Source organism: Stomoxys calcitrans, chromosome 1 (genome assembly GCF_963082655.1).
Source record: "Stomoxys calcitrans chromosome 1, idStoCalc2.1, whole genome shotgun sequence".
In the NCBI taxonomy this organism is placed as follows: Eukaryota; Metazoa; Arthropoda; class Insecta; order Diptera; family Muscidae; genus Stomoxys; species Stomoxys calcitrans.
The window spans coordinates 228,996,627-229,024,564 of NC_081552.1; the positions used below are offsets into that span (position 1 = coordinate 228,996,627).

General features: G+C 33.3%; 1 protein-coding gene and 2 long non-coding RNA genes across 7 annotated transcripts in view; 2 read left to right on the forward strand and 1 right to left on the reverse strand.

The window, feature by feature from the left end:
* The window catches only part of LOC106088372 (protein alan shepard), a 1,012,027-nt gene extending 1,008,387 nt beyond the window's left edge, over window positions 1–3,640 (forward strand). For all 5 annotated transcript variants that reach the window (XM_059361231.1, XM_059361228.1, XM_059361230.1 and 2 more), the window contains one exon: window positions 2,503–3,640. The gene's annotated coding sequence lies outside the window, so the exon portion shown is untranslated. The remainder of the gene's footprint in view (window positions 1–2,502) is intronic.
* A 4,634-nt stretch (window positions 3,641–8,274) lies between these two features.
* Window positions 8,275–9,095, forward strand: LOC131994189 (uncharacterized). Its single transcript, XR_009396520.1, has 2 exons — window positions 8,275–8,923; window positions 9,032–9,095. It is a non-coding gene; the product is annotated as an uncharacterized LOC131994189 (long non-coding RNA).
* A 9,803-nt stretch (window positions 9,096–18,898) lies between these two features.
* LOC106091486 (uncharacterized) overlaps window positions 18,899–27,938 on the reverse strand; it is a 61,764-nt gene continuing 52,724 nt past the window's right edge. Inside the window, exon 3 of the long non-coding RNA XR_001222006.2 lies at window positions 18,899–20,320. This is a non-coding gene — a long non-coding RNA (uncharacterized LOC106091486). The remainder of the gene's footprint in view (window positions 20,321–27,938) is intronic.

Here is a 27,938-nt window from a genome sequence, read left to right on the forward strand (position 1 = left end):
TCCGAAGAAACCATGAATCAAAAATAAAATTCTAGTACGCGCCTCTCGACTTCAAACTGTATATCCCGTTCTTTCGATATTCCATATTCGATATTCTATATTTTTGTGATCAAGGTACAGGTCGCATTTGTTTAATTATTAGAAGGTACAAAAGTCATTTTTTGCACCAAGGACAAACGCTATTGATTTTGAACAAAATCGGTTCAGATTTAGATATAGCTGCCATATATATATTTCATCCGATACGACCTTTTAAGGCCCTAGCAGCCATAATTTTGATCCGATCTTTACACAATTTAACACAAGACGTTATTGTTAATGTTCCAACATGTGTGCATGATTTTATCAAAATCGGTTCAGTTTTAGATGTAGCTCCCATATATATCTTTCATCCGATATGAAATTTTTAGGCTCTAGTAGCCCTAATTTTGATCCGATCTTTACAGAATTTGGCACAAGAGGTTATTTTTAATGTTCCAACATGTGTGCATAATTTTATCAAAATCGGTTCAGTTTTACATATAGCTCCCATATATATCTATGATCCGATATGACATTTTTAGGCTCAAGTAGCCCTAATTTTGGTCCAATCTTTACAAAATTTTGCACAAGACATTCTTTTTAATGTTTCAACATTTGTACATAATTTTATCAAAATCGGTTCAGTTTTAGATATAGCTCCCATATATATGTTTCATCTGATATGGTATTTTCAGGCTCTAATAGCCATAATTTTAGGCCGATCTTTACAAAATTTTGCACAAGACGTTCTTTTTATACCCTCCACCATAGGATGGGGGTATACTAATTTCGTCATTCTGTTTGTAACTCCTCGAAATATTCGTCTAAGACCCCATAAAGTATATATATTCTTGATCGTCATGACATTTTAAGTCGATCTAGCCATGTCCGTCCGTCTGTCTGTCGAAAGCACGCTAACTTTCGAAGGCGTAAAGCTAGCCGCTTGAAATTTTGCACAAATACTTCTTATTAGTGTAGGTCGGTTAGGATTGTAAATGGGCTATATCGGGCCACGTTTTGATATAGCTGCCATATAAACCGGTCTGGGATCTTGACTTCTTGAGCCACTAGAGGACGCAATTATTGTCCGATTTTGCTGAAATTTTGCATGAGGTGTTTTACTATGACTTCCGACGACTTCCGACAACTATGCTGAGTATGGTTTAAATCGGTCCATAATCTGATATAGCTGCCATATAAACCGATCTGGGATCTTGACTTCTTGAGCCGCTAGAGGGCACAATTCTTATCCGATTTCGCTGAAATTTTGCATGAGGTGTTTTGTTATGACTTCCAACAACTGTATCAAGTATGATCCAAATCGGTTCATAAGCTGATATAGCTGCCATATAAACCGATCTGGGGTCTTGACTTCTTGAGCCACTAGAGGGCGCAATTCTCATCCGATTTCGCTGAAATTTTGCATGAGGTGTTTTGTTATGACTTCCAACAACTGTATCAAGTATGATTCAAATCGGTCCATAAGCTGATATAGCTGCCATATAAACCGATCTGGGGTCTTGACTTCTTGAGCCACTAGAGGGCGCAATTCTCATCTGATTTGGGTGAAATTTCGCATGAGGTGTTTTTTTATGTCTTTCAACTACTGTGCTAAAAATCAATCCAAATCGGTCCGAAACGTGATATAGCTGCCATATAAACCGATCTGGGTTTTTAACTTCTTGAGCCTCTAGAGGGCGCAATTCTCATGCGATTTGGCAGAAATTTTGTAAAACGGCTTCTCTTATGACCTTTAACATACATGTCGAAAATGGCATGAATCGGCTTATAGCCTAATGCAGCTCCCCTATAAACCGATCTCCCTATTTTACTTCTTCAGCCCCTAAAGTGCGCAATTCTTACTAGATTTGGCTGAAATTTTACACAATGACTTCTATTATGGTCTCCAATATTCAGTTCAATTACAATTTTCTTGTATCCTTTGTTTGCCTAAAAAGAAATACCGTGGCAAGAGCTCGACATATACGAGCCATGGTGAAGGGTATATAAGATTTGTCCTGGCCCAGCTTAGCACGCTTTTACTTGTTATATGGTTGCCCAAAAAGTAATTGCGGATTTTTCATATAGTCGGCGTTGACAAATTTTTTCAACGGCTTGTGACTCTGTAATTGCATTCTTTCTTCTGTCAGTTATCAGCTGTTACTTTTAGCTTGCTTTAGAAAAAAAGTATATTTGATTAAAGTTCATTCTAAGTTTTATTGAAAATGCATTTACTTTCTTTTAAAAAATCCGCAATTACTTTTTTGGCAGTCCAATATAAGACATTTATTCGTATTATCCAAATAATATTAACATTTTCACATTAAATGCATGACATTTTGCTATGGCGAGTATTATTATATTATTTCTTCTTTTTGTTTTATATATGTGGGTCGCTTTAAGTTAATGAACTGTGCTAAGCACAATGCCCATGAATACTAACCAAGTTAGAATAAAAAAAAAACTTACCTTCAATTACAGATGTAATGTTCTAATACCGCACGTGGCACTTTGAAGGGGCTAATTTTGAATGGTTTAACAACAACGATGGCAAAAGATATTTGGATAATACAACAGCAGCAGTAAAACAACACAACACACACAACAGCGAAAAATACTAAAGAAAACTCAAATAGCAACAACAACAACAACAACAACAACAACATTCATTTACAATAACTTTACAAATTTAGAAACAGCAACCGAAAAAAACACAAACTTTTGTATTTAATGAAACATGAAGAGGAGGCAACCCCAAAAAACTTCCATAGAAAGAGGATAAGAAAACCGAAAATCCAACCAGAAAACAAACCCAAATAAACAGAACCCCTCAACAAGAACAGCAGCAACAGTAACAAAATCAACAACAACAACAACAACTTATACCAACAAATTAAGGATAGCAAAAGTTGATGGGAAAAAAGTCTACAACTACAACAACCACAACAACAAAATGGAAAAATTCAAAACAGTAAAGCAAAGACTAAACAAATAATAATAATGATGAAAAATTTAATTATTATTATTATTATTAAAAAGGTTAAAAACAAAACTAATGAAAAAGATTGAAAACAAAATAAAATCCAAAAACTGAAACACAAACAACATTTTGCTAAATTGAAAGCAAAATTAAATATAGAAACCTAGAAGAGGAGTACATTTAATTATAAACACAAAAACCTAGAAATTTAAGCTACAGAAGAATGAATGCAAGTTAAAAAAAAAACAGAATTTGAGAACAAAACGATAAGCAGCATAAAGCTCTGAAAATGGATAAGAAAGTGAAACAATGAATGAATGAAGAAAGACAAAAATCTAAACCATGAAATAGAAATTGGAAAAAAAATTAACATCCAGAGAGAAAACCAAACCGAAAAAAAGAGTCGTTTAATTTACAAAAACAAAAAAAAAGAAACAAAGAAATAAGGCAAGAATATTTTTATTTTTGTTCAGCAGAGGTAAAACCAAACTGAAGTTAAAACATATGCATATATATTCAATATACACACTAAAGAGAAAAGGTTATTAAAAGTAAGCCAATAGGTTGGTTGGTACTGGGAAAATGACAGAATAAAAAAGATATCAACCAACACTTGAGCCATGAGTCACATAGCAGAAAGCAAAACTATGAACTTTATTAAACTTCATACCATCAAGGAAATATTTCATTGCCCTAACCACCATTGACTTACTTTTAATGAGCCATTCATAAATATAATGAATATTTTGTATTCATTATGAATCAATCAAACAATCAATCAGTGCAGAAAGGCAAGACAAGAAACGAGAAGAGAAGAAACCTACACAACTGCAAATCAACTCCAGAAGAACTTGTTATACAACAACAACAAAATGCAGCATACTTTTAGGCGCAAGCGAAACAAATTCCAATGTATTTGTTAATAAACAATTTTATTTAGTTTCTAATCTTAAAGTATAAGAGCCTAAGTGTTGCTCCCAGAAACTTTTCACTCACTATCACTATTATGAAAAGTTTGTTTTGCCTTTTAGCAACTCTAAAATTTTGTATATTTCATTTTATAAATGATATGTAATTTTTTTTTTGTATAAGCATTTTGTAATTGTTTGTTTTTTTTTTATATATTAATTTATTACCTTTTTTTTATAGGATTTCTAAAATTTTTGTTTTCTAATGTCTACTATGTGTGATTATTTATTATGATGTTGATTTCCCCTAAATCCACGACTGGTGTAATAAAAAAAAAAAAAAACAAAAACTTAAAACAAATGAAAAGAACAATGAATTACCAATGTAATGGAGCATAGAAAATTTGGTGCTATTTTCCGATCTCATCGATTATGTTATGGAGAGCAGATTTTGTGTCAGGGTAAATTAAAAGGGGAAGAAAAAAATCACTGGAAAATATTTTCAATGATTTTTGTTTTCCTTGTCTCGAATTTCAAAAAAACAACAAGACATTCTCAGAATTTGCCAAAGTAGAGGAGATTTCTTTAAGGGTCTTTATCGAATCGTAAAATAAACAAAATTACTTAAAATTTCACATTTTATTTTTTTGTAATTTTTTTTAACAAGGCTAACCCCTTATGAAAATTTTCAATTTTTGATGCCAAAATATTTTTTGAGTTGAGTATACAGTAGTGAAGTTCATGGCGAAAAAATGCGGTTTAGTGCAATCCATGAATTTTTTCGTAATTTTGTTGTATTGTATCGGCTATAGGTCCATTAAAACACAAATATTTAAGGTTTTTTTCTTTTATTTTTCTCCAATATTTCGGTAGACTCCGTCTACCATTTTCAAGGCTAGTTGTATTTAAATAAAAAAACAGAAAAACACAAATTTTAGTAAAAACGAATCACACAATAAAAACAGAAAAACAATAATTTTTAAGAAACTTTAATTCCTATTACATTTAATGAGTTGTTACACGAACTATTGTCTGTTGGCAACTAAATGTTCTCTTCTGCTGTGCTTGTTGACTGTGTGGCGGTATACCTTCGCGCAGCTTTCTATATCTTTCTTGAAATTCATTCTCTCGTCAGGCGGTAAGTCGATGATATGCAACATCTCGAGAGTGAATCTTCGTCTGTAATTGTTCTCTTGAGCTAAGATGTCCACATCGTTGAGGTTTGGCTTATGACCAGTCAATGCACAGTGGGCTGCTAGTGCAGTTTTCTGCTCGATTGGTCTATTATTGGCTTTCTGGTCAGATTTATGTGCAGATAACCTAGTTTTCAATTTCGTCATGGTAGTGCCAATATATGCCATCGGGCATATATTGGACTTGTCGCCGTTACATCTAATTTTATATACCACGTTTGATTTTTCCTCATTTTTAATTTTACATTTTGTCTTGCTGAATAATTCATTCACAGTTTTGCCTGTTTTTAATGCGAGATGGTATTTGTCCTTGTCGTATAGATTTGATTTGCCAAATCTTTCGGAGAATCCTTGTATGTATGTTAGCGATTTATAAATTTTTCCTTTTGTAGGCTGCTCTCCGTCTATGATTTTTCCAAGACGTTCCTTGGCCTTGCCTAATAGTGAATTAATTGTCCAATTAGGGAAGTCGTTGGCTCTAAGAATTGCCTTTATTTTCCTCTCATTGTCAGGACGAAAGTCTGGATCACTAATGCTAAATACTCTTCTTATAAAATTCGTTGCTGTGTTTGTTATTACTCTCTTGTGGTGTTTAGAGTAAAAATTGATTAATCTTCCGGAAGCCGTCGATTTTTGATACCAATCTATTTTTAGCTGGTTGCCATGTCTATAAACTACCGAGTCCAAATAAGGTAGTTTGCCATCATATTCTTCTTCCTTCGTAAATTGGATGTAGTTGTTGAAGGAGTTCAGAGTCTTCAGCGTCTCTGCCACGTCTGATTTCTTCAAAATCGCGAAAATGTCGTCTACATATTTTGTCAATATCTTAGGTTTTCTTATTTTGTCAAATGTGTTATTGAGAAGTTCCTCCATTACGATGTCAGCAATAATGGGTGAAGCGGGTGATCCCATTGGCATTCCTCTAAGCTGTTCATACAACTTGTCATCGTATTTAAAATATCTGCTGTCCTTAATGCAGAATGTTAGAATTTCCTTGAAAATTTCCCTTGGAATATTGGTATATTTTTCAATCTCGTCCCATTTATTCTCAATTGTCTGGAGTGCTAAATTTATTGGAATACTTGGGAACAAGGACACCACGTCAAAAGATACTAAAACTTCGTCATTTTCTATGGTCATGTTCTTTATCTTAGCTTTAAAGTCCACTGCGTCTTTCACATTATATTTGGAATCCTTGGTGATATTTTTCAAAATATTCACTATGTACCTACATAGATGATAGGACGGCGCGTTTATTGATGAACATATTGGTCTCAACGGTGTACCTTCTTTATGGATCTTTGGGAGTCCATATATTCGAGGGGCCAATGCGGTCTTGCTGGTCAATTTATTCTTCTCCTGGATGCTGATAAGATTCAAGTTGTGAAGTTTATCCACCAATTTGTTGTTCCTTGTCTGTAGCCTAGATGTTGGGTCAATCTTTAAGCGCCTATACATACACATATCGTGTATTATTGCCTTCATTTTTTGCTCGTAGTCATCTTTGTACAAAGCCACTGTCTTTCCTCCCTTGTCTGCCGTTAAAATTAATAAATCCTCATTCTCCTTTAAATATTTTCTCGTTTGAGACACTGTGTCCACCACATATTTGTCTCTCATGCTCATCTTTGACTTTCGTAAGTGATCGTCTATCAATGTTGTAAGCTTGGTTCTTCCCATCTCCTGTTCCTCTCTATTCTCTATAGTTTGTACACACTCCTCTCCCTCTGCAATGACTTGCAAGAGTGGAAAGTTCTTGTTGGTGTGTGGGAGAGCGTGTTTTGGACCTAAAGAGAGAATCCAGCGAGAGATACCAACGAACGTACAATGGATTCTCTCTTTAGGTCCAAAACACGCTCTCCCACACACCAACAAGAACTTTCCACTCTTGCAAGTCATTGCAGAGGGAGAGGAGTGTGTACAAACTATAGAGAATAGAGAGGAACAGGAGATGGGAAGAACCAAGCTTACAACATTGATAGACGATCACTTACGAAAGTCAAAGATGAGCATGAGAGACAAATATGTGGTGGACACAGTGTCTCAAACGAGAAAATATTTAAAGGAGAATGAGGATTTATTAATTTTAACGGCAGACAAGGGAGGAAAGACAGTGGCTTTGTACAAAGATGACTACGAGCAAAAAATGAAGGCAATAATACACGATATGTGTATGTATAGGCGCTTAAAGATTGACCCAACATCTAGGCTACAGACAAGGAACAACAAATTGGTGGATAAACTTCACAACTTGAATCTTATCAGCATCCAGGAGAAGAATAAATTGACCAGCAAGACCGCATTGGCCCCTCGAATATATGGACTCCCAAAGATCCATAAAGAAGGTACACCGTTGAGACCAATATGTTCATCAATAAACGCGCCGTCCTATCATCTATGTAGGTACATAGTGAATATTTTGAAAAATATCACCAAGGATTCCAAATATAATGTGAAAGACGCAGTGGACTTTAAAGCTAAGATAAAGAACATGACCATAGAAAATGACGAAGTTTTAGTATCTTTTGACGTGGTGTCCTTGTTCCCAAGTATTCCAATAAATTTAGCACTCCAGACAATTGAGAATAAATGGGACGAGATTGAAAAATATACCAATATTCCAAGGGAAATTTTCAAGGAAATTCTAACATTCTGCATTAAGGACAGCAGATATTTTAAATACGATGACAAGTTGTATGAACAGCTTAGAGGAATGCCAATGGGATCACCCGCTTCACCCATTATTGCTGACATCGTAATGGAGGAACTTCTCAATAACACATTTGACAAAATAAGAAAACCTAAGATATTGACAAAATATGTAGACGACATTTTCGCGATTTTGAAGAAATCAGACGTGGCAGAGACGCTGAAGACTCTGAACTCCTTCAACAACTACATCCAATTTACGAAGGAAGAAGAATATGATGGCAAACTACCTTATTTGGACTCGGTAGTTTATAGACATGGCAACCAGCTAAAAATAGATTGGTATCAAAAATCGACGGCTTCCGGAAGATTAATCAATTTTTACTCTAAACACCACAAGAGAGTAATAACAAACACAGCAACGAATTTTATAAGAAGAGTATTTAGCATTAGTGATCCAGACTTTCGTCCTGACAATGAGAGGAAAATAAAGGCAATTCTTAGAGCCAACGACTTCCCTAATTGGACAATTAATTCACTATTAGGCAAGGCCAAGGAACGTCTTGGAAAAATCATAGACGGAGAGCAGCCTACAAAAGGAAAAATTTATAAATCGCTAACATACATACAAGGATTCTCCGAAAGATTTGGCAAATCAAATCTATACGACAAGGACAAATACCATCTCGCATTAAAAACAGGCAAAACTGTGAATGAATTATTCAGCAAGACAAAATGTAAAATTAAAAATGAGGAAAAATCAAACGTGGTATATAAAATTAGATGTAACGGCGACAAGTCCAATATATGCCCGATGGCATATATTGGCACTACCATGACGAAATTGAAAACTAGGTTATCTGCACATAAATCTGACCAGAAAGCCAATAATAGACCAATCGAGCAGAAAACTGCACTAGCAGCCCACTGTGCATTGACTGGTCATAAGCCAAACCTCAACGATGTGGACATCTTAGCTCAAGAGAACAATTACAGACGAAGATTCACTCTCGAGATGTTGCATATCATCGACTTACCGCCTGACGAGAGAATGAATTTCAAGAAAGATATAGAAAGCTGCGCGAAGGTATACCGCCACACAGTCAACAAGCACAGCAGAAGAGAACATTTAGTTGCCAACAGACAATAGTTCGTGTAACAACTCATTAAATGTAATAGGAATTAAAGTTTCTTAAAAATTATTGTTTTTCTGTTTTTATTGTGTGATTCGTTTTTACTAAAATTTGTGTTTTTCTGTTTTTTTATTTAAATACAACTAGCCTTGAAAATGGTAGACGGAGTCTACCGAAATATTGGAGAAAAATAAAAGAAAAAAACCTTAAATATTTGTGTTTTAATGGACCTATAGCCGATACAATACAACAAAATTACAAGAATTTTAAACCAGGTCAACAATACCCTAACAGAGCATGAATTTTTTCTTCAAAAAACAAGCTCTAAATCGCCTAATTGATACCCGAAAAAGCAAAAAAAAAACAAAGTGAGTTTGCAATTGCTATAACTTTCGTACTTTTGCGAACTTCACAATTCTGAGGACACCGTTGGATTGGTGAAGAAAATCTCTTTTCGTAATGGTGCTGGATGAAGCAATACTGTAAAGCTTTCTGTGCAAAACATCGTTAAAACCAGTTGGTTTTGGGTGTACATAAATATTCAAAGTCGTTTTCAAGACCAGAAACGTTGTAAATCCTCTATTTCTCCAAATTTCAAAAATTTTCAAGCATTCCTCAGTTTGAAATTCGGAAACAATTCGTAAAATAAACAAAATTTCTTAAAATTTCCCATTTTATTTTTTGTCATTTTTTTAACAAGGCTAACCCCTTATGAAAATTTTCAATTTTTGATGCCAAAATATTTTTTGAGTTGAGTATACAGTAGTGAAGTTCATGGCAAAAAAATGCGGTTTAGTGCAATCCATGAATTTTTTCTTCAAAAAACAAGCTCTAAATCGCCAAATTGATATCCGAAAAATGCAGAAAAACCAAAGTGAGTTTGCAATTGCTATAACTTTCGTACTTTTGGGAACTTCACAATTCTGCAGACACCGTTGGATTTGTGAAGAAAATCTCTTTTCGCAATGGTGCTGCATGAAGCAATACAATAAAGTTTTCTTTGAAAGACATCGCAAGAATCCATGTTTTTTGGGAGTAAAAATTCAAAGTCGGTTTCAAGACCAAAAACGCTGTAACTCCTTCATTTTTTCGACTTTCGCACATTTTAAGGCATTCCGCAGTTTGAAATTCGGAAACGATCGTAACATTAACAAAATTACTTAAAATTTCTCATTTTATTTTTTTTGTAATTTTTTTTAACAAGGCTAACTAACCCCTTATGAAAATTTTCAATTTTTGATGCCAAAATATTTTTTGAGTTGAGTTTACAGTAGTGAAGTTAATGGCGAAAAAATGCGGTTTAGTGCAATCCATGAATTTTTTCTTCAAAAAACAAGCTCTAAATCGCCTAATTGATACCCGAAAAAGCAAAAAAAATCAAAGTGAGTTTGCAATTGCTATAACTTTCGTACTTTTGCGAACTTCACAATTCTGCAGACACCGTTGGATTTGTGAAGAAAATCTCTTTTCGTAATGGTGCTGGATGAAGCAATACTGTAAAGCTTTCTGTGCAAAACATCATTAAAACCAGTTGGTTTTGGGTGTAAATATTCAAAGTCGTTTTCAAGACCGAAAACGTTGTAAATCCTTTATTTCTCCAAATTTCAAAAATTTTCAAGCATTCCTCAGTTTGAAATTCGGAAACAAATCGTAAAATAAACAAAATTTTTTAAAATTTTCCATTTTATTTTTTTGTCATTTTTTTAACAAGGCTAACCCCTTATGAAAATTTTCAATTTTTGATGCCAAAATATTTTTTGAGTTGAGTATACAGTAGTGAAGTTCATGGCGAAAAAATGCGGTTTAGTGCAATCCATGAATTTTTTCTTCAAAAAACAAGCTCTAAATCGCCTAATTGATACCCGAAAATTGCAAAAAAAAAACAAAGTGAGTTTGCAATTGCTATAACTTTCGTACTTTTGCGAACTTCACAATTATGCAGACACCGTTGGATTTGTGAAGAAAATCTCTTTTCGTAATGGTGCTGCATGAAGCAATACTGTAAAGCTTTCTGTGAAAAACATCGCAAGAATCCATGTTTTTTGGGCATAAATATTCAAAGTCGTTTTCAAGACCAAAAACGCTGTAACTCCTTCATTTTTTCGACTTTCGCACATTTTAAGGCATTCCGCAGTTTGAAATTCGGAAACGAATCGTAGCATAAACAAAATTTCTTAAAATTTCACATTTTATTTTTTTGTCATTTTTTTTAACAAGGCTAACCCCTTGTGAAAATTTTCAATTTTTAATGCCAAAAAATTTTTTGAGTTGAATATACAGTAGTGAAGCTCATGGCGAAAAAATGCGGTTTAGTGCCTTCCCTGAGTCTTTCCTCCAAAAAACAAGCTCAAATTCGCCTGATTGATGCTAACTTACGAAAAATATTTTTTAATTTTCGAATAGCAAGCAAAATACCGTTTTACAGTGACATACACCCAGAGAAATATTGGTAGCAAATGTGCTCAATTTAGTACCATACGGCATTGATAGTAAAGCAACACCGTACACCGAACGAAAAATTGATATCAACGGTATTGTTAGTAAAGTAATACCAAAAATATACCGTGTGAAATGGACGATGTAAACCAATATAAAACCCATACGGTATTGTTTTGATACCAATTCACGGTATTGTTTTAATATCGATACTATTGATATCATACGGTATCAATTTTTCTTTCGGTGTATGATATTAAAACCATTCCGCAAAGTATGGATGAAATATAAGATAATTAATACCGTATGGTACTAGCCTTATCGACCAACTGGTATTGCTGTTAATACCAAACTTTTATGAGTTTAAGTACAAAGCCGTTATTGTTTTAATACCGATCTCGTTATCACTTGAATATAACACCCCCTTATAAACCAAAATAAAAAAAAAGCCATTGAAAGTAATTTTTATATTTCTTTATTTACATTATGTATATGTTAATAATTACAATTAAATAATTACTAATAATAATGTTGCTCCATGGCCAATTTAGTTTATTTCTTTCTACAACTGATTCCATATCTATTGATTTCCAGAAGCGAATTTGGAATACAGCATCGTTTACCTCACAAGGGTTCCTTGATCAAGTTTCTGATATAGATATCTTCCTTAGAGTTTTCATTATTTTTAACGCTTTCCAAAAATTCCATGTGACTTTGAAATTGCTTAGACTTAGACTGCCTTAGACTTTCCAACTAAAATTCTGCAAACTCATGGTGTTTAAGAAGTAAAGCTACTTGTATATTGGTGCTAATTTGCGAAAGAAAAAAACTTTTGTAATTATTTCAAAACTAACAAAATGCTATTTTTTATTGACATACCAAAAGCATGAGCTCGAAATTCCAAAAGCATTCCTGAATTAGAGAGGAAATATCCTTTGAATCATGGTGATGGCTGAAGTAATACTTTACAGTTCTCTTTGAAATAATTAGCTAAATTCGAATTTTTTCGATGTAAATATTCCAAGTAATTTTCAAGGTCGAAAATGCCGTAACTCCTTCATTTGTACGAATTTTGAAAAATTTCAAGCATTCCGCAGTTTGAAATTCGTAGAAGAATCGTAAACTAAACAGAATTTCTTAAATTTTAACAATTTATTTTTTTTGGATTTTTTTTGAAAGGCTAACCCCTTATGAAAATTTTCAATTTTGGATGGCAAAAAATTTTTCGAGTTGAGTATACAGTAGTGAAGTTGATGGCGAAAAAATGCGGTTTAGTGCAATCCCTGAGTTGTTTCTTCAAAAAACAAACTCAAAATCGCCTTTTTGATATCTGAAAATGCAAAAAATTCTGAGTGAGTTTGTCATTGCTGTTACTTCCGTGGTTTTACCATCATCAAAATTTTGTAAACACTGTTGAATTCCTGCAGAAACTCTCTTTCCGTAATGGTGCTGGATGAAGTAATACCTTTTTATAATTCCTTGAAAACTTTAGATCATTGCTTCAAAATCGCTTGATTAATATCTGAAAAATGCAAAAAAAAACAAGGTGAGTTTGCAATTGCTGTAACATTCTTAGTTTTGGGAACTTTACAGTTCTTCAGACACTGTTGGATTCGTAAAGAAAATCTCTTTCAATAATGGTGCTATATTAAGCAATACTATAAAGCCTTCTTTAAAAAAACATCGCAAGGATCCAAGTTTTTTGGGAGTAAAAATTCAAAGTCACTTTTTACGTTTAAAACGTTGTAACTCTTTCATTTGTACGCATTTTGAAAATTTGTAGGCATTCCGCAGTTCGAAATTCGAAGAGGAATCGTAAACTAAACAAAATTGCTTAAAATTTCACATTTTATTTTTTTGGCATTTTTTTAGCAAAGGCCCTTAGCCCTTAGAAAATTTTCAATTTTTGATGCCAAAAAATTTTTTGAGTTGAGTATACAGTAGTGAAGTTATGGCGAAAAAACGCGGTTTAGTGCAATCCCTGAGTTGTTTCTCCAAAAAAACAAACTCAAAATCGCCTTTTTGATATTTGTAAATGCAAAAAATTCTAAGAGAGTTTGTAATTGCTGTTACTTCCGTGGTTTTACCATCATCAAAATTTTGAAAACACTGTTGAATTCCTGCAGAAACTCTCTTTCCGTAGTGGTGCTGGATGAAGTAATACCTTTTTATAATTCCTTGAAAACTTTAGATCATTGTTTCAAAATCGCTTGATAAATATCTGAAAAATGCAAAAAAAGACCAAAGTGAGTTACCAATTGCTGTAACTTTTTCAGTTTTGGGAAATTTACAGTTCTTCAGACACTGTTGGATTCGCAAAGAAAACCTCTTTCCGTAATGGTGCTATACGAAGCAATACTATAAAGCCTTCTTTAAAAAACATCGCAAGGATCCACGTTCTTTGGGAGTAAAAATTCAAAATCACTTTTTACGTTTAAAAGGTTGTAACTCTTTCATTTTTACGAATTTTGCAAATTTGTAGACATTCCGCAGTTCGAAATTCGAAGAGGAATCGTAAAATAACCAAAAATATTTAAATTTTCATATTTTATTTTTTTGTCATATTTTTTAACAAGGCTAACTAACCCCTTGTGAAAATTTTCAATTTTTGATGCCAAAAAATTTTTTGAGTTGAGTATACAGTAGTGAAGTTTATGGCGAAAAATGCGGTTAAGTGCAATCCCTGAGTATTTTCTTCAAAAAATAAGCTCAAAACCGCCGTATTGTTATCCGAAAAATGCAAAAATGTCTAAGTGGGTTTGAGATTGCTGTAATATCCTTGGTTTTGCGAACTTGAAGACACCGTTCGATTCGTGAAGAAACTCGCTTTGCATAGTGGTGCTGGATGAAGAAAAACCCTTTTATAATTCCTTGAAAACTTTAGATCATTGCTTCAAAATCACTTGTAAATCTGAAAACTGCAAAAAAAAACCAAAGTGAGTTACCAATTGCTGTAACTTTTTCAGTTTTGGGAACTTTACAGTTCTTCACACACTATTTGATTCGTAAAGAAAATCTCTTTCAATAATGGTGCTATATTAAGCAATTCTATAAAGCCTTCTTCAAAAAACATCGCAAGGATCCACGTTTTTTGGGAGTAAAAATTCAAAGTCACTTTTTAAGTTTAAAACGTTGTAACTCTTTCATTTGTACAAATTTTGAAAATTTTTAGGTATTCCGCAGTTTGAAATTCGAAGAGGAATCGTAAAATAACTAAAAATATTTAAATTTTCATATTTAATTTTTTTGGTATTTTTTTAACAAGGCTAACCTCTTATAAAAATTTTCAATTTTGGATGCCAAAAAATTTTTCGAGCTGAGTATACAGTAGTGAAGTTTATGGCGAAAAAATGCGGTTAAGTGCAATCCCTGAGTATTTTCTTCAAAAAATAAGCTCAAAACCGCCGTATTGTTATCCGAAAAATGCAAAAATTTCTAAGTGGGTTTGAGATTGCTGTAATATCCTTGGTTTTGCGAACTTGAAGACACCGTTCGATTGGTGAAGAAACTCGGTTTGCATAGTGGTGCTGGATGAAGAAAAACCCTTTTATAATTCCTTGAAAACTTTAGATCATTGCTTCAAAATCGCTTGATTAATATCTGAAAACTGCAAAAAAAAAGAAAACAAAGTGAGTTTGCAATTGCTGTAACATTCTTAGTTTTGGGAACTTTACAGTTCTTCAGACACTGTTGGATTCGTAAAGAAAATCTCTTTCCATAATGGTGCTATATGAAGCAATACTATAAAGCCTTCTTTAAAAAACATCGCAAGGATCCAAGTTTTTTGGGAGTAAAAATTCAAAGTCACTTTTTAATTTTAAAACGTTGCAACTCTTTCATTTGTACGAATTTTGGAAATTTGTAGGCATTCCGCAGTTTGAAATTCGAAGAGGAATCGTAAACTAAACAAAATTGCTTAAAATTTCACATTTTATTTTTTTGTCATATATTTTAACAAGGCTAACCCCTTATGAAAATTTTCAATTTTTGATGCCAAAAAATTTTTTGAGTTGAGTATACAGTAGTGAAGTTTAATGCGAAAAAATGCGGTTTAGTGCAATCCCTGAGTATTTTCTTCAAAAAACAAACTCAAAATCGCCGTATTGTTATCCGAAATATGCAAAAATGTCTAAGTGGGTTTGAGATTGCAGTAATATCCTTGGTTTTGCGAACTTCAAAATTTTGAAGACACCGTTCGATTCGTGAAGAAGCTCTCTTTCCATAGTGGTGCTGGATGAGGTAGTACCCTTTGTGTAACACCTTGAAAACTCTAGATTATTGCTTCATAATTGCATAATTGATATTCAAAAATTAACAACAAAAACAAAACCCAATTGCTGTAACTTCCTTACTTTTGCTAACTTCACAATTCTGCACACACCATTGGATTTTTGAAGAAAATCTCTTTTCATAACGCTGCTGGATGAAGCAATGCTGTAAACTATTGCCATGAGAAACATTGCAAGAATCCATGTTTTTTTGGGAGTAAAAATTCAATGTCACTCCTAAGGTTCACAACGCTGTTACTCCTTCATTTGTAAGAATTTTGAAAATTTGTAAGCATTCCGCAGTTGGAATTTCGAAGAAGAATCGTAACATAAACAAAATTACTTGAAATTTCACATTTTATTTTTTTGGCATTTTTTTAGCAAGGCTGACCCCTTATCAAAATTTTTAATTTTTGATGTGAAAAAATTTTTTCAGTTGAGTATACAGTATTGAAGCTTATGGTAAAAAATGCGGTTTAGTCCAATTCCTTGACTTTTTCTGTAAAAAACCAGCTCAAAATCTCATAATTGATATTCGAAAAATTCCAAAAATTCTGAGTTTGTGATTGCTGCCACTTTTTTTGCATTTTCAAACCTCAAGATTCAGAAAACATTATTGGATACGAGAAATAAAGCTGTTTCCATATCATTGCTAACTAGCGATTAAGTTATTGTTATTTCGAAAAATAAACAAAATACTATTTTTTAATACAAAAAGCCTGAACTCGTTCTTTTAAAAATCCAATACTTTCTCTAATGTGTAATGAATGTATTGATGAAATGGTGGATTTAATACTACGCTAAACCATTCAACTTGAATGTAAAAGTTTCAGTAGCCTGAATTCGTTTTTTTTTAAATCCAATACTTTCTCTAATGTGTAATGAATGTATTGATGAAATGATGGATATCATACTACGCTAAACCATTCAACTTGAATGTAAATGTTTTGATTGCTAATAGACCTCATCCTGAGCATTCTTGATGTTTGAAAAAGAGTTTTTTATGTTTTTTTTTCAAACATCAAGAAAGCTCAGGATGAGGTCTACTAGCAATCAAAACATTTACATTCAAGTTGAATGGTTTGGCGTAGTATTAAATCCACCATTTCATCAATACATTCATTAAACATTAGAGAAAGTATGGGATTTTTAAAAGAACGAGTTCAGGCTTTTTGTACAACATTAAAATATGGTATTTTGTTTATTTTTCAAAATAACAATAACTTAACCGCTAGTTAGCAATATTCGATTTCTAAACATCTCTGATTGTAAATCACAGTGACTAGTGGCTTTGTTAGATAATTCTTCCCTATTTTTTTGTTTTTACCTTTCACCAACATCTGTTCTCTGGCATGAAATCTTAATTTTCGGTAGTTTGAAGACATTTTTCTACATCACCATTAGTTAGTTATTCACACAACCAGTCGTATGATACATTTCTTATATAGTTGATAAACTAAAAGAGCATTTTTTTACACCGGTATTCACAAAACTTAGTGAAGCTTTGAAATAGGTTGATTTGATAGATTTCCTTTATGGAACTGTCAAATAAACCTTTTTTCATAAAATTTTGTGAATTCGGCCGTTAGAGTTTTATTTTTTACAAAAACGAAAAATTTAAACAAATATTTATTTTCCATTGACAAGCAACTGAAAACAATGAAAACAAACACAAAATGAAACATATTGAAAACCATGCAATAAATTCAAGGGAAATTAAATAAGTCAAACAAACAAAAATAACAAGAAACAAGTTAGAAAAAGTAATTAAAACACAAAAACAAGTAAAGAAAAAAAAGGAGAAAATATAGTAGATTTTTTATAAAAACGGAGAAATAAAAACACAAACATCAATACAAATAAAGAACAAAAAAGGAAAGGTAGGACTTAGAGAAAACATAAACAAAAACTAATAAGTAAAAGTAAAAGAAGAATAACAGAATTTAAGGAATAAGAGATGAAGCTAAAGATCATGATGATGATAATGATAGAAATAAAGTAGTTGATTTAGAAAAAAAACCCTAAAAACTGAATAAATTAATTTTTCTTAAATAAAAAAACAACAACAACTAGGCAAAAAAACCTTGATAATGAGAAAGCCTTTACTTTAGTTCAGGACTTTCAGCATGAAGTTAAATGATATAAGTTTTATATTTTTTATTAGAATGAAGAAAATGGAAAAGAAGAAAATGGAAATGGAAATGATAAATATGAAATGGAATATACCTAATCCCCAAAAAATATTATTTATTTTTCTTAGTGTTTCTTAATTAATTTAATTAAAATAAAATATTAAATAGTTCATAAATTCCAGGGAGACAACTAATTCCCCAACATTTTTGATGTTCCTTCAAAACAAAGAATTTTTACAAAACACATTGTATACATCAGCATCATTTTCTCAAAAAATTCAAAAATTTTAACTTTAAGTAATTCCTTTTAATAAACACAATTAAAAAAATTCAGTTTTAATTTAAAAAAAAAAAATATTTTGATATTTTATGAATTTTGTTCAATCCCATGGCAGCCGGATTGACCCGATGGAGTCTTTCATCGACAAGGGCTGCCGCCTCAGTGTACAATACACTGCTACAGCAACAACATTAAATGTTGTTGTTATTTTACAAATGCCATTTGAAATGTCCTGCCCTGTTCCTTAATGGAATGTTCATGGGAAAATTTGCATTTTACAGTCTGCCAGGAGGTTTTCTTCTTCCATTTTTCAAACAACATAGCTAAGATAGACGCTGTATACATCATTAATTATATCAAGCTCCTACAGCACGTGGTTCATACTTAGGCTTGCCAGATGGTGGGGATTATCCCGACTTTCTGTGATAATCCCGACTTCCGACTTACAACTCCTACAGCACGTGGTTCATACTTAGGCTTGCCAGATGGTGGGGATTATCCCGACTTTCTGTGATAATCCCGACTTCCGACTAGAACTCCTACATCACATGGTTCATACTGAGGCTTGTCAGATGATCGGGATTATCCCGACTTTCTGTGGCAAACCCGACTCCCGAGTATTGGGAAAAATATCACAAAATCCTGACTTTTGAATCGTACTCAGTAATCGAATGAAATTTTATACATAATGCTGCGCATTTTCCTTGATGAAATCAAATATATATTCATGGACAAATTAAGTCCTTCAGATTCGTCTGCCCAAGTTCAGTCTGCTTATAATATGTTTCGCCTATATCATTTGACTTCTGCATTCGCTAATCTGAACAAACTGTTTACGATTTTCTAAATATGACTTAAAAAGCCAGAGTTCATTACTCCTTAATTTTAGAGCCTTTGTATCATAATGTCTTGGCCGATCATATAAAATGCCTTTAGTTAGGTGAAAAACTGCAACTCCGCTATGTCCATCATCTAGTAATTTACATACAAAAGTTGACAACATTGTTTGTAGCTTCTTCGGTAAGGCACCCTCTTCGAAACCCATATTGACTGGGATTAGGCAAGCTATTTTGGTCAAAGTACACTGATAACTGTCGATGAAGAATTTTTTCGAATACATTAATTAATAGCCAGCAGACCGTTCTATTGGCATTCTGACCTTCGGCATAGGTATAATCTTATGAATTTCACATACATCGGGATATTCGTTTTACTTTTTGGTAAATCCCATAACTGGTGGATAGTTGATATCCTTGTTATCTTCATTGCGTCTGCCTGCAGGCCTCCACATTCATACTCTATACCATTACGTTCAGGTCCATCTTCTTCTTCAGCGAATCTTTTTAGCAACTACCAGTTGCTCTCCAACATTCTCCAAATTATTATTCCAGCCAATCGCCGTTTCCAGTTTCTTGAATCTTTCGATACAGTGCTTCATAAATACACGTGCTAGAATAGCATTTGCTTTTTCTATGTAAGTTTTTCCGGAAGTAACCATGACCCCTAAACATCTTTGTACTGTAATAGTTGAAGTAGCTGTATTTTCTATTTCTTTACATCCGTACATTGAGAATAAGTCTTCACGCCCACCTGCATCTTCCTGCTTTCATGCAACCACCTTTGTTGTCATGTTTCACTAGTCTACTCTAGTATGGTTCGTTTGGAACTCCATCTCTTTCATTTTCACCAAGTCTCATCCTTTAGGTTCATCGGGATCACTCCAGATAAAAATGAAGGCTACAGGTTCCGCCACTTTTCGATAGAATGATATAACCCTAAAGGCCTAAACAGAATGAGCGCATTAAGGAGCATCGCATTGAAAAATGCAACTCTGAAAACAAATGATAAAAAAGCGACTCGCAAAAGTTAAACATTTTTAACTTTGACGAGCAGAAACACTACTCCACGTGTGGCAACATGGAATAACGCTCGCTTTCAAGCGTCAAAGTTGACAAATTTTCAACTTTTCCGCTTTTGTGGAATTTTTATGCAGAGTTGTATTTTTACAACCAGACACTTAATGCGCTCATTCTGTTTTGGCCTTCAGAGCCGCCGATCTCCGTACCGAGTATAGGGATTTCGTTTGGCATTTTGTCTGCAGTTTCAGGACCAGAGGTGTTCAGCCCTTTACGGTAGCGTTGATGGCAAGTCACAAGAATACTTATTCTCCTTCTTGCAGTCATTGGTTATACGGCAGCGAATGAGCATGCCCTTTGTGGTAGCGTTGATGGCAGTTCACAAGTTTTCTTATTCTCTTTCTTCCAGTCGTTGTTTTTTACCACAACGCATGAACATGCGCACTGGGGTATACACCAGTTTTCTGAAAAGAAGAAAAGTATAAAAACGTTCTTATTTTATATTTATTTTTCAAAACATCAATTTCAGCGCAAAAAAAGGATTTTTATACATAGAGAGGATTAAAAAAACTTAAAGAGAGTAATTCGATATAACTAGCTGTAGTGTGTGAGGAACTCATATTGACTATGTCAGAAATACCTGTAGTGTGAGACGAACTCATGAAGCCAATGTGTATCAAAGTTATAGTTACCAACATTCAGTGTGTTCTTTGGCTAGTTATTCAACGTTTGCCTGGTCTTACCTTTCAAAGATAGCTTGAATTTAGCTGGCGCCTCAAACGTTGAATCTTACAAATGGGGTTTGTCTGAATATGGCGTCTTGTTAATATCTCGATGATGATGGGGGTGTAAGGTCTAAAGGTCCTACTGATGAGGCTCAATGATCTTCTTCACACTGCATCCGGATCTCTTACTGAAGACATATTCCTATGGAGTTGACACATCCTTTGCATTGGCCATAGAAATCTCAGAGCTCATAGAGCTTGGGTTCTCTGGACAAGATTGATGAAGCTTGATGATCTTCTTTACATTACATCTCAATCTCATACTCAATATGATGAATAGTTTTTGGTAAGCGATGGGGAGACATATTCCTATGGAGCTGACACATCCTTTGCATTGGCCTTAGAAATCTCAGAGCTCATAGAGCTTGGGTTCTCTGGACAAGATTGATGAAGCTTGTTGATCTTCTTTACATTACATCTCAATCGCTTACTCAATATGATGGATAGTAGTTGGTAAGCGATGGGGGGAAGACATATTCCTTTAGAGTTGACACATCCTCTGCATTGGCCTTAGAAATCTCAGGGCTCATAGAGTTTGGGACCTTTGGGCAAGATTGTACCCAAAACAAATGCATTCGATCCCAGAGCTTTCGTGTCGCCTTCATGTATGAGTAGCTCAGCTTGCAACTCCCCGGCTACTGCTGCCTAGTCATTTTAGACTTTACAACGTAAAAAACTGATACCGTTGGTATCAATGGTATTGATTGTGAAGCAGTGCCATGAGTTAATACCAAAACAATATCATATGGTATTTATAATGCTTTACATCACCTAATCCATACGGTATTTTTATGGTATTGCTTTAATATCAATTCGAATATGAAGAATTCGACACAATATTGAATGGTAGATGGATTTGTGAGATGCCGTTCATCAAACCCCAAACACCATATAACATTAAAGGTCTAACAATTGAAAGTAGGTTGGGTTAGGTTTAAGTGGCAGTCTGTCATCAGACTCACTTAGATGTTTTCGTCCATTGTGATATCTCAGGAACAGAAGATGGAAGATGCCTTCTACTTCCTACCGTTGAACCATCCAGATCGTTTTAAAAAGCCCAATAACTTGCGAATGTTCACATCCGCTAAATCGGACAGGTTCTCAAAGAAATGAGAACCTAAAGTGGAATTCCCTCTGACTGCCAGTGCGGGACACACACACAGAAGGTTTTTTATAGTCTTTTCTTCTTCGATGTCTTCACAGCATCTGCAAAAGCCGTTGCTGGCAACCTTCAGTCTGTCAGCATGTTTTCCGATTAGACAGTAACTATCATGACGGACACAATGACTGAGACGTCTGTTCTAGCCAATGACAGCTAAGCAGTAGACCTCTTCAAATCTAGATTAGGCCATATAGTTTTGGAATGCTCACAGCCCCCTCTTTGTGACCATCTATTCGTTCGTTGTCCTTCGGGCCTGGTCCTGAAAACTTAGCTTACATGTCGCTAGAGGCATACCCATAGATTCGAGTGTCCCTGGAATGTGTAGCGTAGTTCCTAGTCTCGCAGGCCCAACCGCTTTACAATTCCCAGGGATTTAATGGCTGCCTGGCAGTCTGAGAAGTTATTTATGACAATCATCGTAATGACATAATATCTTAGCCATTTCCACCACCCATACATCCCAAAGCCCACCTGGTCGTTTAGTTTGGAACCATCCGTATAGAAGTCTAAGTAACTTCTGTTACCAGGGATATCTTAGTTCCAATCGGTTCTATCAGGAATAGAGGTACAGTAATTTTTATCAAAAAGCGACTGAGGTAGGATGTAATCCATACTGCCTGATACATCGGATATTGTATCAAGGATGACACAGTGTCTTTAGCCGCCACATGACCAATGAGAAAGCTCCCTTAACCTCACGACAGTGGTCACTGCGATTTGGGTAGCCACAATGTGCAGAGGCATAAGATGAAGCATTAAACTCAGTGCATCAGATTGTGTCATCCCCAGTGCGGCTGTGATGCACAAAGAAGCCATCCTTTGGATCCGGTTAAGTATTGAGCAGTAGGTGGTTTTTTGAAGCGCCGTCCACCAGACCACAACACCATATAGCATTATAGGTCTGACAATTGCAGTATATTCGCATGACAAGCGGTCTAAACCCCCTACTTTTGTCAATGGCTCTCTTGCAGGTGTATAGGGCAAGAGTAAAACTGAATGTAAATATAAGTCATTTGCTAATCACCATATTGTTAAAATTATTTGAGTTTTTGTTCTTCTCTTTAGTGATTTTTTTGTTTTTGGAAAAATGTTGCTATATACTTTTTCTGTGTTTTGACATATAAATTAAAGGTCTAAGAACAGAATGTAAATTTAAGGAATTTTATAATCACAATCCTATTAAAATTATTTGAGGTTTTGTTCTTTTTCTTAATGGAATATTCGGTTTTTTTTTTGAGAAAATGATGCCTTGTATTTTTTCTGTGTTTGAGAAATAAAATTAGTACCCTACCCTACATCTTAAAAAAAAATTAATTTTTAAGACAGAACAAAAATATCCAATCAACCCTCCCAAAAAAAAATATCGAAAATTTTCATGCAACATAAGGGAAATCGCACTTAGTGACCCGTTCAAAACGTCATGCGATGTATTTGAGAATTATTTCTTGGTTTAGATAAATTTTAGTACACTCAGAGTGATGGATGGTTTATATGGAATAAAAAAGTATATATATATATATATACATTTTTTTTGTCATAAAAATATATATATGACCAAAAACGAAAACAAAACAAATAAGGTGTGTTAAACATTAAAATAAATAAATTTGAACAACTAAAACAACACACCCACTAACATCAAGTAAAAACAGAGAAAAGCAGCAAACAAAAGATGTTAGTTAGACGAAAAAGTTGAGTTGAATGATGATAATGATGATGAAGGAAGCAACATTTAGTAGTTTTTAGTCAGTTGTAGTCATGTAAGTAATAAACAAAAACGAAAAACAAAATCCAACAAATAACTCTAGAATGAACCATAAACAAAAAAAGTTATTGTTTAAGTTCTAAACATTAACATCCACAACAACAACAACAAAAATGTAGTTTTATATGAAACAAACAACTAAAAAAAAACAGAAAATGTTTAGATTTTAAGATGAAACAAAAGAAAAAAAAACTACAACTTTAGATTAATATTCTGTGTAAGATTAATAAGTAGCATGTATGTTGTTTTATTTTTTTTTTTTATAAAAATTTAATTTTTTTGTTTTTTTTTAATTTTTTTATACACTAATTTAATTAGGTTAAGAAGGGTTTTTTTTCTCGATTTTTGTATTTGTGATTTTTGTTTTTCTTTTTTCCAAACAACAACAACACATTTTTACATATTACACACATTACAATAAAATTGTATGTTTTTTTCTGCAAATAAACAAAAACAAATACATTCCTATTTTGAAAAAAAAATTAAGAGCCATAATAATGTTTCAACAAGTTAAAATTATAAAATTCCTGAATAAATGTTTAAATATTTAAAAAATTTATTAAGGCAAAATATCGATAACACTATCGATATTTTATTTTTTGATATGAATATCGATTGATATTTCTCCTATCGATACTATTGGCAAATTTAGTTTTTTTCTTAAATGAATGTTAAAAAAATTTATAAAGGCCAAATATCGATGACACTATCGATATTATCGATAATTTATTTTTTGTCTAAATATCGACTGATATTTCTCCTATCGATACGTTAGGCAAAGTAAATTTTTTTCTTAAATGAATGTTTTAAAAATTTACAAAGGCAAAATATCGATGACACTATCGATAATTTATTTTTTGTCTGAATATCGATTGATATTTCTCCTATCGATACTATAGGCAAAGTCAACTTTTTTCCTAAATGAATATTTAAATGTTTAAAAAATTTATAAAGGCAAAATATCGATGACACTATCTATAGTTTATTTTTTTGTCTGAATATCGATGAATATTTCTCCTATCGATGCTATTGGCAAAGTTAGTTTTTTTCTTAAATGAATGTTTAAAAAAAATTATTAAGGCAATATATCGATGACACTATCGATATTTTATTTTTTGTTTGAATATCGATTTATATTTTTTCCATCGATACTATTGGCAAAGTTAATTTTTTCTTAAATAAATGTTAAAATGTTTAAAAAATTTTAAAGGCAAGATGGCACTATCGATAAGTTTTTTTTGTTTGAATATCGATTGATATTTCTTCTATCGATACTATTGGCAAAGTTAGTTTTTTCTTAAATAAATGTTTAAAAAATTTATAAAGGCAAAATATCGATGACACTATCGATATTTTATTTTTTGTCTGAATATCGATACTATTGGCAAAGTTAGTTTTTTCTTAAATGAATTTTTAAATGTTTAAAAAAAATTATAAAAGCAAAATATCGATGACACCATCGATATTATCGATAATTAATTTTTTGTCTGAATATCGATTGATATTTCTCCTATCGATACTATTGCCAAAGTTAGTTTTTATCTTAAATGAATGTTTAAAAAATTGATAAAGGCAAAATATCGATGACACTATCGATAATTTATTTTTTGTTTGAATATCGATTGATATTTCTCCTATCGATACTATTGCTAAAGTTAATTTTATTTTTAAATGAATGTTTAAATGTTTAATAAATTTATAAAGGCAAAATATCGATGACACTATCGATAATTTATTTTTTGTTTGAACATCGATTGACATTTTTCCTATCGATACTAAGTTAGTTTTTTTACTCAGCTGAATGTTTAAATGTTTAAATTATTTATAAAGGCAAAATATCGATGACACTATCGATAGTTTATTTTTTGTCTGAATATCGATTGATATTTCTCCTATCGATGCTATTGGCAAAGTTAGTTTTTTTCTTAAATGAATGTTTAAATGTTTAAAAAAATTTATAAAGGCATAATATCGATGACACTATCGATACTATCGATATTTTATTTTTTGTTTGAATATGGATTGATATTTTCCCTATCGATACTATTGCCAAATTAATTTTGTTTTTTGTAAAATTTTACAAAAAGTAAGTGATCCGACACTGAATGTATCCCAGAAAATACATTGCTCCTATAGAGGGCGAACTTTGTATCCATTTGGATTAAAATTTTGTGCAATGATTTCTCTCGTGACTTTCTCCTGGCTTGATTAAATTTGGTTTTATTCGATGTGTGCATTGAGAAGCGTATCGTATCTCCTGATTCGTGGGTATATTTGCATTCAAATTTGTATTAAGTTAATAAAATAAAAAAAAAATAAATAAAATATAATAAAAAAATAAAATAAAGTCAAAAACTAAATAAAATAAAATTTGGGGGTAAAAACCTACACTCAGAAAAATTTTTTAATAAAAAAAATTTTTTTTAAATAAATTTTTCTGAGTGTAGTTAATAAAAGCAACTAGGAGGCCACCGTAGGGCAGAGGTTAGCATGTCCGCCTATGACGCTGAACGCCTGGGTTCGAATCCTGGCAGGAACATCAGAACATTTTTCAGCGTTAGTTATTGCCTCCTAATGCTGGCTGAGGTACTTTGTCATGTAAAACTTCTCCCCAAAGAGGTGTCGCTCTGCGGCATGCCTTTCTGACTCGGCTATAAAAAGGAGGTCCCTTATCATTGAACTTAAAATTAAATCGGACAGCACTCATTGATTTGTGAGAAGTTTGCCCTAGTTCCTTAATGGTATGTTCATGGGCAAATTTTCCCATTTTTGCTGTAACAGCAGAAAATCTGCTGAAAATGGAACAGCAGCAATTTTAAACAGCAAACATTACCAGCTGTTTTTGGTCATTCTGACCGACCAAACCGTGAACGGAAATCGAATTATCTCTTTTTATCGTAGTAATATGGATTCCACAAACATCTACAATATTGAATTGCAATAGCAGCCGTGAGATTGACAGAATTGAAAAGGGAATCCGTCACTGCGGATTCGAAATCGATGACAGATTCAGCCGTACCCGTTAGAGCGAGTCCGAGTGCGCAGATTAGATGCATTGCGGTTAATGCGGTTCTAATTTCGTCATTCCGTTTGTAACACCTTGAAATATGCGTCTAAGACCCCATAAAGTATATACATATACTTTAAATCGTCATGACATTTTATGTCGATCTAGCCATGTCCGTCCGTCTGCCGAAAACACGCTATCATTCGAAGGAGTAAAGCTATACGTCTGAAATTTTACACATACATATCTTATTAGTCAAGGTCGGTTGGGATTGTAAATGGGCCAAATTGATCCATGTTTTAATATAGCTGCCATATAGACCGATCTTGGGTCTTGACTTCTTGAGCCTCTAGAGGGCGTAAATCTCGTCCGATTTGTATGGTTCTTAGTCCTGAGTATGGTTTAAATCAGTCCATAACCTCATATAGCTGCCATATAAACCGATCTCCCGATTGGATTTCTTGAGCTTCTAGAGGGCTCAATTTTCATTCGATTTGTTTGTAATTTTGCACGTGGTGTTCTGGTATCACTTCCAACAACTGTGCTAAGTAGGGTCTAAATCGGTTGGTAACCTGTTATAGCTGCCACATAAACCGATCTTGGGTCTTGACTTCTTGAGCCACTAGAGGGCGTAATTTTCATCCGATTTGGCTGAACTTTTGCTGAAGTGTTTTGTTATGACTTCCAACAACTGTGCCAAGTATGGTCTTATTCGGTTGATAACCTGATATAGCCGCCATATAAACCTATCTGGGATCTTGGCTTCTTCAGCTTATAGAGGGCGTAATTTTTTTCCGATTTGTCTTCTTGAACCGCTAGAGGGCGCAATTGTCATCAGATTTGGCTGAAATTTTGCATGAGGTGTTTTGTTATGACTTCCAACGACTGTGTCAAATATGGTTCAAATCGGTACATAACCTGATATAGCTGCCATATAAACCTATCTTGGATTTTGACTTGTTGAGCCGCTAGAGGGCGCAATTTTCATCGGACCTCCCGATTTGGCTTCTTGAGCCCCTACAAGGCTCAATTCTTATCCGAATGGATTGAAATATAACACAATGACTTCATTCAATTCATTTATAATCCGACTCGGCCTATAACTTGTTTTCTTGTTTATTCGCTACTTTGCTTCTTCTTCTCTACCAACTGTTGGCTCTTAATATTTAAAAGAAACAAATCTTTAAAATCCTTAAACATTTTTTATTGTCACTCGAAAAAAAAAAATTATGGCAACAAATGAAAAAGACAGGTAAAAAAAACACAAAAACAGTCTAACATTGCAGAAAAAAACAATGCTGGAGAACAATGTATGAGAGAAAATAAAAGCCAAATGTCTTCCTAATTTTGAGGTTCTTTAAAT